Source organism: Arvicanthis niloticus, chromosome 3 (assembly GCF_011762505.2).
Source record: "Arvicanthis niloticus isolate mArvNil1 chromosome 3, mArvNil1.pat.X, whole genome shotgun sequence".
In the NCBI taxonomy this organism is placed as follows: domain Eukaryota; kingdom Metazoa; phylum Chordata; class Mammalia; order Rodentia; family Muridae; genus Arvicanthis; species Arvicanthis niloticus.
Genome location: NC_047660.1, coordinates 61412882 through 61431180, shown reverse-complemented (window position 1 = coordinate 61431180; position 18299 = coordinate 61412882). Strand labels below are relative to the sequence as shown.

The window sequence follows — 18299 nt, the reverse complement described above, 5'->3', positions numbered from 1 at the left end:
ACTTAACAAATTTCTTTTTTTTTTTTTTTGGTTTTTCGAGACAGGGTTTCTCTGTGGCCCTGGCTGTCCTGGAACTCACTCTGTAGACCAGGCTGGCCTCGAACTCAGAAATCCGCCTGTCTCTGCCTCCCAAGTGCTGGGATTAAAGGCGTGCACCACCACTGCCCAGCCCAAAGCTATTTCTTTACTGAAAAAGATTTAGCTAAAATATATTACCATTACAAGGTTTATTTCTCTACTAAAAAAGACTTAGCTAAATATATCTCCATTACACAGTTTAATTATCTTTTGATATAAGACCTACGAGAAAGGGAAGAGATTGGGAAAGATAACAGTTTATTATTCCAACCAACACAATGAAAGACAACCCTGCCCGATGTGGTGGCGCATGCCTTGAAAGGAGGATCTAAGTTTGAAGCCAGCCTGGGACACATTAACACTGAGACATTATTATAAAAAAAGAAAAAGAAAAAAGAAAGAGAAAAGAAGAGTCTAATTTTACCTATACCAAAGAATCTTAAAGATGAAACACATTTTTTTCTATCAAGCAGACTAACATGAATTCCTGTAGCTAAAGCCAGTGCACATTATTCCTAAAGTTAGAGCACCCTCTACAGCTCTCCAGGGAAAAACAAATTTTAAATCAGGTTTTAGTAACAAAATACTGGGAGTAACTACCTACACTAGAAGTTTTTGTTCTGTCATTTGTAAACTCTTTATTCTTACCAGGAGAACTGTTGAGGCCCACACTCAACAGAGAACAAAATTAGTTGTTTTTCAAGGTTTCCCTACCTAACACTGCAGATCAGTAACCACCACCCACTCATGGGCTGTATACAGAAATTAACACTGGGTTCCCTGGGCAGTCTGGATCATCTTTCCTCTCATCATCCTTATGCTCATTACTCTATAAACAAGACCTCCCTGTACAGCTAATGGTGCAAAAATACTCTGCTACTCACACACACTTTATAAGAAGTAAAGGTCTGAATACATTAATGGATAGCATATAACTTAAAGGTTATTATTTAAGTGCCTATTTAGATATTATCCACACAAAACCACTAGATCAACATATTTGGCAGGACAGAATTTACTTTAGATTCCTATATCCAAAACTGTAAATTCTTTGAAAGAAAGCTATTGTTCTGTGCACTTGTGGCCCCAGGTACTTGCCAGGCTAAGGCAGAAAGATACCTTGAGTGCAAGAGTTCAAAAGCAGTCTGGGTTCTATAAGTATATGCAGTCTCAACAACTGTAAAAGTGCTTTAAAATGATTTGGCAATGATTTCCAAAAGGCAAGTTATCCCCATCAGAAAAATCCCAAAAAAAGCTAGAGATGGCTCCATGGGTAAGAGCACTTGCTATGCAATAATGAAGATCTCAGTTCAAATCCCCAGCATTTATGTAAAAATTGAGCATGACTATGCATACCTGTAACTTCAGTATGGGAATGAAAAGAGGGGTGGGGAGCAGATCCTGGGAGCTCCCCACCAGCCAGCCTAGCTGAACCAGTGAGCTTCAGGTTCAGTACCTTAATGTAATAAGTGAGACAGCAATAGAAAAGACTCAGAAGAAGGAAACCAGGAAACAGAACAAGTTAGGAGTAAAAAAAGTACACTGTGTGTTCATGTGCGTGTACACCTGTGCACTTGGATTAAATTCAAAGAATGCACATATGATAAATAAATGTGCACATGATAAATATACGCATTTTCTCCTCAAAGTTCTCCAAGTGGTCCTGACCTAATGTGCCCCACCCACACTTGCCAAAGTTCTTTCCTTCAGAAATCCCAACTCATCCTCTAAAAGCCATCTTCAGCCCTTCTTCCTTCATCATCCTTCCTTCATTGCGTACAATCTCCTCCTCTATGGACCAATTACCAAACTCTCCACAAACACTGTTCCCATTCCCTTCTTTCCTCTGCCTTGTTAGGTTTGTGGCACCAGGGACTTTGTTCTACTCACCTCTAAGTCTCTAGAACCAACCACATACCAGCAGCAGCACTTAGGAAAAGGGGACCTAGCATTGAGAGAGGCTTATCATAGCATTAGTACAGGAAAGGGACAGCGGAAGAAAGCAGTTATAATCGCCCTCATCCTGACAACTCTGAGGAAGAGGCAATGGTCCACCTCCCACCACCACCCCATCCAACCCCACCCCACCCCACCCCACCCCGCCCCACCTCCGAACTCTAAGCTTCACCTTCCTGTAGTTCTTTGCTTACCTACAAATAAATTGTAATCTGGGAGGGAAAAAAAACCAAAACCACAAAATTCCAGAAATAAGCAACTCATAAACTCTGAACTATGTGCTAATCTGAGCAACAGTGTGATGAATTCTGGTGCCAGACCCTTCCATTCAGCCAGAGATGCCAAATCACCTTTGCCTAGCACATGCAATACCTACTCATTAGTCTCCTAGCGGCCATCTTGGTAATCAGACCAAATGTCACAGTATGCCAGTGTTTATGTTCAAGCAAAATGTATTTTCCTGAACAAGGAGTCCAAAACACAAAAGCAATGTTATAATGCTAACAATTTTAAGGCAGCACACTATCATAACTCCTCTCTCATTATAATTATTATTGCTTATTTCTGGACCTAATTTATAAAGTACATTTCATCATAGGTAGGAATATGTGAGGAAAACTATACAGGAAGAACTAATAGTAACTATAGATTTTAGACATTCACTGACTATCCTAGAATGTACCTCTTGCAGACAAAAGAAACTAATCCATGTTGCCTGTGTTTCATAAGGAAACTAAGCTACAGAGAATGTCATTAATATGCCCAGGGACAAACTAGAATAGGAATCTGAACTAGAAATCAAATCCAGGCAGTATGACCAAAGGATTCTCACTGCACAGAGTTCTTAGATAGCTCAAAGCAGAAGAGCGGACCTCCCTTAAGTCTTCCTCAAGGACCCAGTTCTGACACGGGATGTTTTAAATGGCCTGTAGAGCTCAGTAAAGAATGGTAACAAGAGACCTTTTAGCTGCTACTTGTTTTCTCTCATTGACAACAGTAAAAACGCACATTTAAAACAAAAGGTGTCAGACATGAAGCAATGAGCGATGGAAGCAGAGATCAGTGATAGACAAGAGACTAATCTTAGGATCTTCAGGAAAATAAAGGCCAAGATGGGAGGAAACTGAGTGTGTTCCTACGAATATAGGCTATCAGAAGACCCAGAGCTCACAAAACCCAACACAGAAAGATTGACATTTCTTTCCCCAACTTCACCATCCCACCAGCAGAGAGGCAGCTATCAGTTTACAAAATCTGGTAAAAGCCTACAATGACTCTAAGCCAAAAAACCCAAAACTGGAATTCTGGAGATTATTTATTAATGCAGGGGTTAAATGGCATGCATAGTGTTTTAGTGTGCTCAATATGTATGGGGGGGTGGATTCAAAAATCTTTAAATGGCTTTTATTCAAATGTATTTGACATAGAATACACTTAGCACTATGCCAAAGCTAGGAATGCACTTACATAATTCTACAAGAGAAGGCAGAAATCAATCACAAGGTTCAAAAGCCCTGGGTCCACCAATTCATTCTAATCAATCGCTACTACTACCATGCTGCTAAGCCTTCCTTCAGAACATCCACCAATTCCAAACCTCATTCTACAGACCTTCTACTCTTTACCTAGGAAGCAATAAATGTGTTCTAAACTGTAAGTAACTGTCAGAGCATTACAATCGTTATAAAACTGTCAGGCAGAATGCCAAATTCTTTTCACATATTAACTCATTAATTCCAGGAACATCCTTATAGGAATTACCTTCCTTTTAAATGGAGAAACTAAGATTAGAAATTGTTAAATCCCTATGACTGCCACGTTAGTAAGAATCATAATCAGAATTTGACTTCAAATACACATGACATTAAAACTTATTCCAGGGTTGGGTAGTGATGGAAACTTTAATCCCAGCACTAGGGAGGTGGAGGCAAATCAATCCAGGCCGGCCTGGTCTACAGAGTGAGTTCCAGGATAGTCAAGGCTGCACAGAGAAACCCTGTCTCACAAAAACAAAACAAAACAAACAAACCTTATCCCAGGGATAAACACTGAGTTCTGACTCTCAGATGTCTCGTAAAATTGTTTACATTCTTAGCTTATTATATATACCATTATGTACAGGTCATGAAAAAGACAGAACACTAAAGTCAGACTGAATAATTAGGTACTATTTGTACACAGAAAAAAACACTATGAGAGGAAAAGAAAACATGGTTTGAAGTCATAACCATAAATATGTAATTAACACTTTTTTCTATTTTTTAATAGATGGCTTCATGTTCTAATTACAAAATAACAGACATGACACCCAAACACAGAAATATTAGTAGCCTTTGATTCAATCAGTGAAGAGTTCAATTAGAATTTATTTAACTTTCAGTTTTCTCTTTATATTTTCTTGAGCCTTTGGTTCTTACAACTGTTCCTATCTAAATTTAAAACTACTCCTATAAAATAATACATTTTGATATTTTACATTTATTGTATTACTCCAGCACCCAGAAATCAGATGGCACTCTGAGTTCCAGGCCAGCCTGGTCTACATAGGGAGACCTTGACTCCCAGCACTAAGAGGCAGAGGCAGGCAGTGTTCGAGGATAGTCTGATAATGAGCCTTCTCTCGAAAAAACAGCATAACCACAAAAGTCAAGTAATTGAATAACTACTTAATTGAATGACTGAATGAGCGAATGCGCATGTTTAATGGTGCTCTACAAGAGGACTTGAGGCACTGTCCTTTTCTGCTAACAAGTGAGAGTCATGGCCCTCCTCAAGCTCCTCCAGTACATTTTCCAAAGTTGTCCTACCAACTATGTTTCCTCCCAGACAGACTTTCTCCCAGCAATGATCTTACTCTTACTTTTAAAGTTTAAAAAAAAAAAAAAAAAAGGAAAGAGAAGTTGATTCCATATCAAGAGCCAAGATTGACAATACGTGAGAACAACGTCTAAAGGCCTCCCAGGATGCTGGGCTCCCACTACCTTCTCCAGTGTGTTGTAAAATATTCCTCACAGCTTTCCCACACAGCTTAGTTATGTATTTCCGCAACTCCCCTCCTCCCTATCTGAACTTGTCCTGAGTGTACAGCTCTGCGCTATCTCACAGCTCCTGTACATAGCCTTAAGAGTGGATATACAATCAGAGAAGCCTAGCTTCTAATCCTATCTCTGCAGCACATTCATAGGGAAATCTCAAGAACAGATATAATTTGCATTTCAGATTCCCACTGGCAATGAGAAGTCAGCAACATAAGACCTACACTTAAAATTAAGCATACAGGACTCTCAAAATTAAACACTAATACAATCCTATTAAAAAACCTCAGCAAGGTTTTTACAGCTGTACAATCTTAACTACAAGAAAAGGGCCAAAGAGGAGAATTTTGAAAAAGAATAAGGAAAAACTTGCCAAAGCAGGCAGACACTTCTGAAAGAATGGTTAAAACTTAATGACAGCCTTAAAGCAAAGATTTTAACACATGCACCCCCCCCCACCGCCCCCCCCCCCCCCCCGAAGCAAAAGAAATATAATAGCAGAGAGAATCCTCAGTAACAGATCAAAGTAAGACACATTGATGAGGGAAGGTCAAATTGGCCAGGCTGGTAGAGTAATAACAATCAGTATCTTAAGAAATAAAACTGGAGCGGGGCGCACGACTTTAATCCCAGCACTTGGGAGGCAGAGGCAGGCGGATTTCTGAGTTTGAGGCCAGCCTGGTCTACAGAGTGAGTTCCAGGACAGCCAAGGCTAACAGCGAAACCCTATCTCAAAAAACAAAACAAAACAAAAAAAAAAAAAACTGTATCTTTATTATATACATTGTACAAAGTAATAAATTCACTTTTTATATAGGAAAATTTAAGATTTACAACTGAAACACAAGACTTTAATAAAATGTTAAGAAGAAAACACAGGTTTGTCAGAGCAGTGAAAAGATTTCTTAAACAATTTTGTTTTATTCTTTTTAAAAATGTTATTCCCTGTTTTATCTAATTTTGTAAGATTTATTTCCATTGTAATTATGTCTCTGTGTGGGTGAGCATGTGAGTACAAGTGCCCTTGGAAGCCAGAGAGGTAGAGAATCCCCTAGTGCTGGAGTTTGTGAGCCACTTAACATGGGTGCTGGGACCTAAAGTTAGGTCCTCTTCAAGAGCAATGCCTTGAAGACCTAACTTTAGGTCACTAAGTCATGTCTCCAGTCCCATTCATTACCCTACTCTAGTTGAAAAACAGACACCAAGGTTAACTAACTTGCTAAATATCACAGACCATCACTGTTAGAACAAAACAAAACAAACAAAAAAACCAGATATTCTAGACCCTTTATTATACTGCCTTTTGATTCCCATGACTTCAGTAACTTTTCCACTTTTACACATATGCACACACACACACACAGTGTGACTTCTCTATGATGACACCTGATAAGTGAAAATAAATAATTTCATAATTAAACATGGCTATATTATAGATTACAATAAAGTATTTATTAATTTTTAAGATGAAGGTTGAGAAAACAAAGTTTAAGCCTATTTGAGGAATTAGTCCTCACCTTCCCCCCACCCCCAAAACACACACACACACACACACACACACACACACACAGAGTCATTTCTCCATCAGTTATTTTAGCATTAAAAAAAATAAAATTAATATATTCTCCACCTCAACCTTGTTTAGAATCTCAGCACCTTCCACAACTCTTAAGTCCCACCAATGGGCAAACTCAAGGTAATTATGGTGGCAAAAAGGACTTAGCACAGGCCACAGCTGCCTATTTTCTCTGAGTTACAACATCCTACTCCCTTCTGCATTTAATTATTCATTTTCTTCATTCAATATATCCTAAAGCAACTACTCTAAGACAAGCCTTGTGCCAGATGATAGGCATAAACTATCAAAGAAAAGAAAGCAATGTCTCAAACTAAATATATTAAGAATCTAACAAGGGAGACCAGTATTGATCAAATAACACATAGGCAGTTCTGAATGTAGGTCAGTACAGAACAGGTGAATCTTACCTTCCAGGTCAACAAAGGCTTCCCTGAAAAGTGAAGACACTCTTTAGGCAGAATGAATTGTTTATGATATGCCTTGTGTTAGTATGGAAAACAGCAAGAAGAACTAAGAAAACTGGAGTGGCCACAGAGACTCACAGAGGGAGAAGTGCTCTAAGAAGCTTGGCAAACCAGTAACTTATCCAAAGCCTGTTGTTACCCTTTGGAAGAAAATGGGTCTGTTCAAACCTGAGAAGTCTATCCCCAGACTCTCCCACAGCACTATCTGCCTTCCCCTACAGCACTCTGTTCAAATATTTCCACCTAAAATGACTATCAAAAGCACATGATGTGACCCTCCATAAGCTTGATGCTGCAGAACAAAAGTGAGCTAGCAATTCACACGAGCCCTTGATGCTGCAGAGGCTTATTGCTAGCTGCAGCAGTCAGCAACAGTCACACTATTTATCACTGCATGATTAGAAATGTTACCAAAGGGGAGGGGGGGGGCACAAACAAGCATTAGTCTAGACCAAAATAAACAACTACAGGAACTGAGAAACAGAGTGTTAACTAGGCAAAAGTCAGAGAGGGGCATCTTAAGTCAACTGAATAGAGACAAGACTCTGGAGAAGAGTCAATCAATGGATGGCTCAGTAATGCAAGAGCCAAGTCGGCTTCAGGGGCGGGCAGTCTATACAGTTACATAGGGCCCCACTCTCAAAAGGGGAATCACTATTGCTGTCCTGAAGTGGTTAGGAATTTGTGTTTTCTAAGCAAAGTCCAACAGACAGTAAGATATGTGTGAATTGTGAAAACAGAATGGTGGCCAACCACATGTGTATACACTTCAGGGTAAACTGGGCCACCAAGGTCTCTCAGGTGGCTAAGGTGAGACCTAGGCCTGACTGGCAGCAGTGACATGCTAGGGTACTTCATACATAGACTATGCAGGAACCTACAGTGGGAAACCATCTTGCCTGTCTATCACCAGAGCCTAACCCTAAACCCTAACCACAGAACAGGAACTGTCACTCAGTGACTCTGGGTCAATAAATTATAGAACAAAGAGAATTAATCACTTTAAGAAATCACTAGAATTCTTCATTTTACAAGCACTGGTTTTGAATTTCCACCAAAAAAAAAAAAAAAAAAAAAAAAAAAAGCAAGTAACTAAAAGCTTAGAAATGGAGAAACTAGTTTTAAACACAGGGCCTGATGCACAGTGGGCAAGAGCTCTACACTGAAGCTACCCCACCAGACTAAGGTGATATTCTAATACAAACACTTTACATGACCTCATTTCTAATAAGGAAGAAGTTCAAAATTATTTTCTTGTAACTGAAGATAAAACAGCAAGATGCATAATCAGGGACTTTAAATTCTATAACTCATGAAGTGACTCTCTAAGAATGTACTGTAAGATTTCTACTAATAACATCTGTCAGAAGAAAAACAGAAATACTACATACATTTACATCTAAACTAAATTCAAACCTACATAAAACTGATTTGTAGTCATAAATTTTTTTAAAAAATCTGCAAGAATCATCAGCTCTAAATGTACTTAATACTACAAAATAATTAACTAGAAAACTACTCTAATGTTATTAACATATACTACAGTAGCTGTAGTAATAGATGCATCAACAGAAATATCTTTCTAAAAGAAAAAAAACTGCAATCTTATGTTTGGCAAGAGCCACTGATGTCACTTTCAACTCTACTGACTGTAGATGAACTTGCAAAAAGAATTTTGAAAACATGGCACATGCATCTCTGGAGTTCAAGGTCAGCCTGGTCTATGTTCCAGGCTAGCCAGGAAGACTACATACTGAGATCTTATCTCAAAAAAAAACAACAACAAAATACAACCAAAAAATTAATACTTTTATAGAAAGACATGACTAATCAAGACATCACATCAACTATATTATATAAAAATCATGAGGCCTGGAGGCCTGCCTCAGTGTAAAGAGTACTGCCTGCTCTTCCAAAGGACCCAGGTTCAATTCTCAATATCCACATAGTAGCTCACAACCTGATGTAAACTCCAGTTCCAGGGAATCTGACACCCTTTTCTGACCTCAGCATATAAATGGTGCATAGACATACATACAGGCAAAACACTCATATGCATAAAGTTAATAATAGTAATTATTTTTTAAACACTGCAATACCAAAATACCATGTCATGTGACTTACCTTACTCATAAATTACTATTACAAATATGTGCATAGTGTATACTCGTTTATGCACACCCACAGGTGTTTTGTGGAGACTAGAGGGTGATGTTTTTCTCTACTGCTTTCCATCTTGTCCTGTATGAGATAAGGTCTCTTTCTGAACCCAAGGGCTCATCAACTGTCAAAACAGGATGGGTGCAAGCTCCAGGGACTGCTTGTCTGTGTCTCCCCAGTGCTGAGTTACAGACATGCACTTCTGAATCTGGCTTCTGGAAAACTGAATGGAGGTCTGCATGCTTGCCCAGTACACACTTCACAAACTAAGCCACCTGCTTTATAATAAAATATTTAACAAGAAAATGCTTGCCGGGCAGTGGTGGCGTACGCCTTTAATCCCAGTACTTGGGAGGCAGAGGCCAGCCTGGTCTACAGAGTGAGTTCCAGGACACCCAGGGCTACACAGAGAAACCCTGCCTTAAAAAAACAAAAAAACAAAAACAAAAAAAATGCTTTTGTATTTGCAACCTTCAGCAGCACTTTCAACCTCCTTTTTTAACATTTTCATTTATACTGGGTCCTGCAAATTATGTAGCCAGCCCTGGTAGAAAAAAAAGACTCTTGGTACAAACAGCTTCATAGCTAGAATGTAAAGCAGGGCCAAGAACTCCGCAGAGCTTTTAGATCTGAAAAGTTTCAGCCATTAAAGACCAGGAAATAGAATGAAATACTGTCTTACTGTCTACTTAATCAAGACTTCTCTACATAAGACAATAGAATCTGGGATTTTACAGATACCCCAAGACTGATTGTATAGTCTAAACTTTGAAAGGCTCTACTCTGAAATATTGTTATTTAGAGGTGACCTAACTTTTCCACAATTACAACTGAATAGAGAGTGAGTCCCTATCTCCTTTCTCTGAACTTTTCCTTACTTGAAAGGCATTTTTTCTGTATTTGTTGACAAAATCATGCTAAGCTAGCAGCAATTACACAAAGCTGTGGAAACAGTAACCTGACCTACAAATGCAACACCACAAACCCAGCCTTAGTGTGAACTGTAACACACTTCTAATTCTCTTTAAGATAAAAACCTTGACTTGAACATTACATAATGTATATGTACATGTATGCATTATTTAAACCCTGGTTCCCCCCTCCCCAAAAACACATACAATTATCAACTAAAAAAATTAATTCTGGGGGGCTAAAGAGATGGTAAAGCACTTAAAAGCATGTACTGCTCTTGCAGGAGACCTGAATTCAAAAATTATTTATGACTCAAGTAATGTTTTATACTATAAAAATTTCAAATTATATATTAAAACAGAAATTGAAGGCTCTTGCCACATCAATCACATTCTGCTGTCATTCTGAACAATTTAGTGCAGACTTTCCAGTGCTGTTTTATGGAGACCCAAATACATGAGGATGGTCATTGTCATCTTTCTTCCTTCTTCCTCTTCTCCTTTTTCTCTTCCTCCTCCTCCTCTTCGTTTGTTTGTTTGTTTCTTGAGACAGGGTCTCACTATGTAGCTCTGGCTGCCCCAGAACTGTCACTGGTTCTCAATTTGTGGTTCCAGATCCCTTGGGGGGTTGAATGACCCTTTCATAAGGGTCACATATCAGATATCCTGCATATCAGATATTTACATTACAATTCATAGCAGTATCAAAATTACAGTTATGAAGCAGTAATGAAAATAATTTTATGATTCAGTATCAAAATTACAGTATGAAGCAGCAATGAAAATAATTTTATGGTTGGGGTCAGCATACCATGTGGACCTGTATTTGTATTAGATGGCTGCAGCATTAAGAAGGTTGAGAACTACTGCTCTCAGTGGTAAACCAGGCTAACCTCAAATTCAGAGATCCAGCTTGTCTTCACCTCCCAAAGTGCTAGGATTAAGGGCATGGGCCACCACAGCCTGCTAGATTTTTTTTTTTTTGAAAGAAAACAAAATAGGACAAATTCGTTTCTGTACCTTTACTTCATTTATCTTGGACATCTTTCATGTCCACTCAGATCCTTCCATTAAAAAAATAATCAGGCTGGGTGTGGTAGTACACAGAGATCTCTGTGAATTTGCATTTATTTAGGGAGTTCCAAGATACCCATAAAAAGATCTGGTCTCAAACTGTGCCCCTCCCGGCAAAAACCCACTACATTATATCTATGGGTTTTTTTTAATTCCATAAAATTTCATTAACTATCATAGAATACCAGTTTACTTGTATAGACTGAATAAATGCCTAAAAGTGAAGAGCAGGAGAGAAAAAAATTGATGACTTTTTAAAGCTTCTGGAACTCAATGCAAACCTTTTACCACAACCTGTCATAGTTTATACTTTTACTAGCAGAGTCTATTTCCCCTTATGTTGACAACTTAAAGTTGTCACATTTACTTTCTTTGGATCATTCTGTTACAACTTTCTATTCTTTTCCATGCCAATGAACTGACAGATCAATTATTGTAGTTTCTATACACACTTTAGTAAGTGGCACATCGAGCCTGAAGACCCTTCATTTTTGCTTTTAAAATGTTCTTGGTGGCCAGGTGTGGTGGCGAATGCCTTTAATCCCAGCACTTTTGGGAGGCAGAGGCAGGTGGATCTCTGTGAGTTCAAGGTGAGCCTGGTATATGTAGTAAGTTCCAGGACAGGACAGAACTGTGTAGAGAGACCCTGTCTTAAAATTAACCAAAAAAAAAAAAAAAAAAAAAAAAAAAAAAGAGTTGTTATTTTCTTTTTTTTCTTTTTCTTTCTTTTTTTTTTTTTTTTTTTTTTTTTTTTTTAAGAATAATTGAGTCCTTCCAACGTTTATTGTAATGGGTCAGGAGCGAGAAAGAGCCAGAGGCACAGGAACCCAGACTTATTTGTTCTTCATGTAGATCTTCAGGTCTGCCAGCCCTCAGGGGCTTCCTTCAGACCAGCCATCAGCCAGATGGGCTTCAAGTCTTTCTCAGACTTGATCTGCTTCTTTTTCAGACGTCCTTCCAGGCCTTTACGACATAAAAACCGTGTCCTCTTGATCAGTTTACGGTACTTGTGGTGGTTTATCTTCCATCTTCGGATCTTCAGCACATTTTTGCACTGCACTGGAGTGGCATCCCAGACTTCCCTGACTCCCTGCTTGGCTTTCTCCTCCCCCTGGCTAGGTGGACATTTGTAGAATTGGGAGGGAGCCAGAGTCGTTGGGACCTCAACATTCAGTCTGGGCAATAGGTATTGAACAGTCAGCCAGCTCTCTAGAGGACTGATGGCCATCTTCCTGGGGACCAGGAACTCCTCAAGCTCCAACTGGGCCTTCTTACCTGGGAGGGAGGCAGCCCAACTTGGGCTTGCAGGCTGCAAATTGTAAAGGGGTAGAAAAGCATGGCTGTCAATCACCCCGGAGCCAGGCCAGGAACTACTGAAACCTGCCCAGAAAACAGTCCTGACCAGCTGTGAAGTCAGACGCGCCAGGAACATGGTGAGCTGCTGGTCGGGCCGCAGTGCTCAAAGCTAGAATACAGGTACCAGTTGAGGTCACTCAGAGGCAGTGGGCAGTGCTCTCAGCCGCTGCCGACAGGCCAGGCCGCTGCCGCATGCCTCACATCTCCCATCACCCTAAGTCCCCCGAATCCCGGAAGTTCGGACTCTTTCATAATTATTCTTCTTGATCTATTTTTTGTTTGCTGTTTGTTTTATTTTGGTTCTTAGGGGTTTTTGTTTTGTTTTGTTTTGAAACAGGGTCTTACTATTTATGTAGCCGTGGCTGTCCTAGAACTCTCCAAGTAGACCAGGACTAGTCTCAAACAGAGATCCTCCTACTTCTGCTTCCGAAGTGCTAGAGTTAAATGACTAAGCCAGCACAGCGGGTAGGCCTTGTATGCATGTTTTATCACACTAGAGACGTTCCACAGACCGTCATCGCTGAGGAGTGTTGCAGAATGGTGGGAACAGCTAAAGGAAGGTGTAACTGCCCTCATATTCCACACACTTCTGTATAACTTGAGTTGTTACTGTTCAGAAAGGTATTGCTAAGACCATCTTAAGTCAGGGATAATACTCATAGTATATCTTCATTGATGTAAAAATGAATGAATGAATGAATGAATGAAGCAAGCAAATAGGAAGAAACAGAATATGTATTGTAAGAGCCAGTAAGTAAATAAATAGGTAAAAACATAGAATATGTGTAGTAAAAGCCAGTGGAAAAAGCAAAGCATATTTAAACTGTTATGCAGATGTGCTGGCTGGTTTTGTGTCAACCTGACACAAGCTGGAGTTATCACAGAGAAAGGAGCCTCCCTTCAGGAAATGCCTCCATGAGATTCAGCTGTAAGGTATTTTCTCAATTAGTGATCAAGGGGGGAGGGCCCATTGTGGGTGGTGCCATCCCTGGGCTTGTAGTCCTGGGTTCTATAAGAAAGCAAGCTGAGCAAGCCAGGGGAAGCAAGCCAGTAAGTAACATCCCTCCATGGCCTCTGCATCAGCCCCTGTATTCTGACCTGCTTGAGTTCCAGTCCTGACTTCCTTTGGTGATGAACAGCAATTTCGGAGTTTAAGCTGAATAAACCTTTTCCTCCCCAACTTGCATCTTGGTCAAGATGTTTTGTGCAGGAATACAAACCCTGACTAAGACAAACCAGCACCTACCAGCAGAGTGAGGTAGTCTGTGACAACCTGACCATGTTTTGGGGAGGACTGTGGAAGAACTTTGGATCTCTGAGCTAGTAGAACCATTGGGTGTTAAGATCTCTGTGGGATGTTCTATAGGAGCTTGGAAGATAATGTTGAGAACAGTGCAGAAGATGGGGGCCTGGCTTGTGAAATTTCAGAGGGAAGAGAAAAAGACTTTTATCAGGGCTGTTGCTGTTTTGATTGTGAAGATTCTATGGTTTTGGTTAGCTGGGGCTGAAGCATCAGCTGTGATTAACAAGATACCAGAACTAGTAAACTGAAACCTGTACATTACTGGGACTATTGATGCTGGTTAGCTGGAGCTAAGAAATTAGTGGTGATTAAGAAGAGACCAGCATCACTGAGGTGAAATCTGGGAAGTGTTTTCTGAGAGCACAAAGAGGCTATGTTCCAGAGATAGCCAAGGTTGTACCTTGTGCTGTGGCTGGACTTGGTAATGTGTAAGAGTCACCCAGGTGGTACTGGTTTTGAAGGCATGAAGAGGTCATGAAGAGCAGCTGAGGCTTGGCACTGTGAGAGGCCAGGGAAGGCCATTGGTGAAGGTGCAGCCTCAGTTGCAATTGACGGCCCAGGACTAAAGGGGTCATGCAAAGGAGTTGAGGCTTGGCACCATGAAGAGAGTCTATGAGAGGCTATTGGTGAAGCCTAATTGCAGTGGGAGACAGCAGTGTTTTGGAGATGCCAAAACCATGAGATGACCACCAAGAACAGCAACAGCAGTGGAGTACAGGCAGCTGGAGCCTAGAAGACAAGGTGTGTGCTACTAAGAGCGGGGCTGGAGAAGTGACCCAAGCCCTTGGAGGAGCCCAGAAGACCATGAGTGGATCCCAGACATTGAGTGGTTGGAGTTTGATTTTGATTTTGATTGTGACTGTGCCCTGATATTTTTCTCCCTCTTCAAGTAAGAAAGTATTTTAGTGGAGCCCAGTTAAGAGACTTTGAATTGTAAAAAGACTTTGAATTTTAAAAGAGATTGGATATTTTAAAGGGATTGAAATTTTAACATGTAAGAATTTGTAAAGACTGTGGGACTTTTAAAGTTATTTAGATCTTGGGGATGAATAAGAAAGTAAGGGTTGAGGCTTAATAGTGATGTGTTTGTGTGTCAAGTTGACAAGAGGTAAATTGTACTGAATGGTCTTGTAAGAATTTGACACAAGCTGGAGTTATCATAGAAAAAGAAGCCTACCTTGAGGAAATGCCTCCATGAAATCCAGCTGTAAGGCATTTTCTCAATTAGTGATCAAAGGGGGAGGGCCCCTTGTGGGTGGTACCATCCCTGGGCTGGTAGTCTTGGGTTCTATAAGAAAGCAAGTTAGTAAGAAACATCCCTCCATGGCCTCTGCATCAGCTCCTGTATCCTGACCTGCTTTGGTGATGAACAGCAATTTGGAAGTGTAAACTGCATAAACCCTTTCCTCCCCAACTTACATCTTGGTCATGATGCTTTGTGCAGGAACAGAAACCTAAGACAGCAGATTACATAAGGGGAAATGGGGTGGGAAATATTTATGTATTGATCTACTTTAAAATTATAGTCCAGTATTTCTGCTATAATTTGTGATATAATATGTATTTTTAATATCAAGTCTTCAAGACAACATTTAGGTAATCTGATTACATTTGAAGCCAAAAAAAACAAACAAACAAACAAAATCAAACCTCTCAACAAAGAGAATGTTAGCATAGGAAGTGTGATTGATTGGTTTTACTCTGTAAAATAGAGTAATTTTCAAGCAAAAGTCAACAACCTGAATCTTTTTTAAAAATGAATTCGGGAAGCTTATTTAAATACTTCTTTAGACAGGCAAGGTGGTACACACCTATAATCCCAGTACTCGGGAAGCTGAGGCAAGGAGACAGAAAATTCAAAGCTAGAGTGGACTGCAAAGCAAGTCCAGGACAGGCCTTGTCTCAAAACAAAACCATTTTCCGCCATCAGGTGTGGTGGTACGATCTTTAATTCCAGCACTTGGTGGCAGAGGCAGGCCACTGACCTACAGAGGGCATTCCAAGCCAGCTAAGGCTACAAAATGAGACCCTGTCTAAAAACAAAACAACAGTTTCCCATTTCCACAATGTTTTCAGAAAGTTATCTAATTTTACTTAGTTATCATGACTAACTTACAATAGCCCTTCACCATTCTAGCTCATCTACCTTTACATTTATTTCCTAGCAAGCAGTATTTACAGCAAACATCTCCTATTAATACCTTTCAGACAAATATCATTTTTCTCCCTACCATGTGGCTTCTGGGGACCCCACTCAGGTCACAGGCTTAGTGGCAAGAACCTTTACCCAGTAACGCGTATCACTAACCCCTTTTTACCTGTCACCCAGTATGTCCATTATAATTTGTTTGACATCTTATTCTATAACCTTAAAAGGACTGATTCTAAATGTATCCTAGTAGGATAATTAGTATGCTGATTTTGAGAAACAACATGTTGAATAAAAAAAATAAAATAACAAAAGGTGTTAGGATTGTAGGTCATGCCTGTGATCCAGCACCCTGAAGGCTGATGCAGGACCACAAAAATGTCAAGGCAAACATGGGCTACAAACATAATGAGTTCTAAGCTAGCCTGTGCTACAGAGTAAAGAGTTCTAAATTCTGAAATGGGAATCTGGTGAACTAAGTAATGGATCAGTTTCATCACTAAATTTGCTGTGACCTACTCTTTGAACCTCAAAGAGTTACTCTCAACAGTGCAAAGCTGCTACAGGGATTCATAATACAGAACCCAAACTCTAGCACTCAACAGAATAGTAGTACTGTTTTTCTTACCCTATTATAAACAGTTGATTAAAAATTAGCCTTACTAGGAAGAGAAAAGAAACATTACCAAGCATAAATACTAAGTTCCATCAGGCCAATGATGAACATCAATTAACCTATCAATTTAAATACTAGAGCACGGTTGTGTTCTTTGAATCCAGAATCCAATTAAAAACAGTAACCCTATATCCTAGGAAATCAGGTATTTTCAGGGGCGATGAATTGGGGATTTTAGTAAACTTTTATTAAAGTTAAGTTTTTATTGCATATTTTTAAAAAGATTTATGTATTTTATCTGCCTGGCCCATAGAGGTCATCAGATACCCTGAAACTGGAGTCAAGGACAGTTGTAAATCACATGTTCTGAGCAGGGTCCTCTGCTAAAGCAACAAGTGATCTTGACTTCTGAGCCATTTCTCTAGCCCCTGTTCTCACTTTCTAAAATCCAAAGCATCTGATATTGTATGTAAAGACAAAACATAATGGGTGGTACTAATGGCTACTCAAAAATGGGCTCAAATATTATTTTTTAAATGTTTCAACATTAATTTTTAATTATGTGTTTATGTATGTGTATGAATAGATGCATGTCAATGCAGATGCCCCTGGAACTGGAGTTACAATTGGCTGAACCACTTGACATAGGTCCTGGGAACTTGCTCAGGTCCTTTGAAAGAGCAGCATGTGCTCTTAACTACTGAGCCCTCTCTCCAGGTTTTAACATATCCTTAAATATGACGCTCCAACACAATCCTTAACACTAACCTTAAAGTAAAAAAAGTTCGGAGTTAAAAAAAAAAATCTGGCTGCATTTGGCTGTTAAAAAGTCTAAATCATAATCCCAGAACTTGGGAGGCAGAGGCAGGTGGATTTCTAAGTTCGAGGCCAGTCTGGTCTACAGGGTGAGTTCCAGGACAGCCAGGGCTACACAGAGAAACCCTGTCTCGAAGGAAAAAAAAAAAAAAACCCAAAAAGTCTAAATCATTTCAAGTAATAAAATGGACCTCTAAGTTAAAAAAAAAAAAAACTACAAATGCAGTGGTCAGAATTTACAAAAAGAAGGAGAAAGAGAAGGAGAAGGAGGAGAAGAAGGAGGAGGAGGAGAAGGAGGAGAAGGAGGAAAAGGAGAAGGAGGACAAGAAGGAGGAGAAGGAGAAGGAGAAGAAAGAAATCAAGCTGAGCCAGCAAGCCTAAGACATGCAGTTTACTGAGTAACTGAGCATAGTTTATCCTTACTTCTGCTCCCTGTGTAGAATAGTTTATAAGACGGACTCGTCCTGCTCAAATACCCTCATCAAACTATTTGGTGGTAGTTGTTAAGACTTCAGCTAATGAGTACCACGGAGTCAGTTTTCCAAAACTCGAAACCCATAAGAGCTCGGTCTTGAACCAAGTTTTGCCCCAACGACCTTGGTCCTAAAGATTAGCCTCCCTCCGTCCTGCCGGTGCGTCCACGTGCCGCCTGCTGCGGTTACCCAGAACTGCCTGCACGTCAGGCAAAGAGCTAGGGGACCCGACACACAAGGGAACTAGGTTTGCTAACAGCACCCAGACTATGCTATGCCTCCCCTAACAGGATCAACTCCCCAGCGTCATGCACACAGTCCCAAGTATG

The 18299-nt window shown here is 39.9% G+C and overlaps 1 protein-coding gene and 1 pseudogene across 2 annotated transcripts in view; both read right to left on the bottom strand.

Moving 5' to 3' along the window:
* Xpo4 (exportin 4) overlaps nucleotides 1-18299 on the bottom strand; it is an 89092-nt gene that overhangs the window by 70302 nt on the left and 491 nt on the right. The window lies entirely within an intron of this gene.
* Nucleotides 12099-12747, bottom strand: LOC117705988 (small ribosomal subunit protein mS38 pseudogene; annotated as a pseudogene).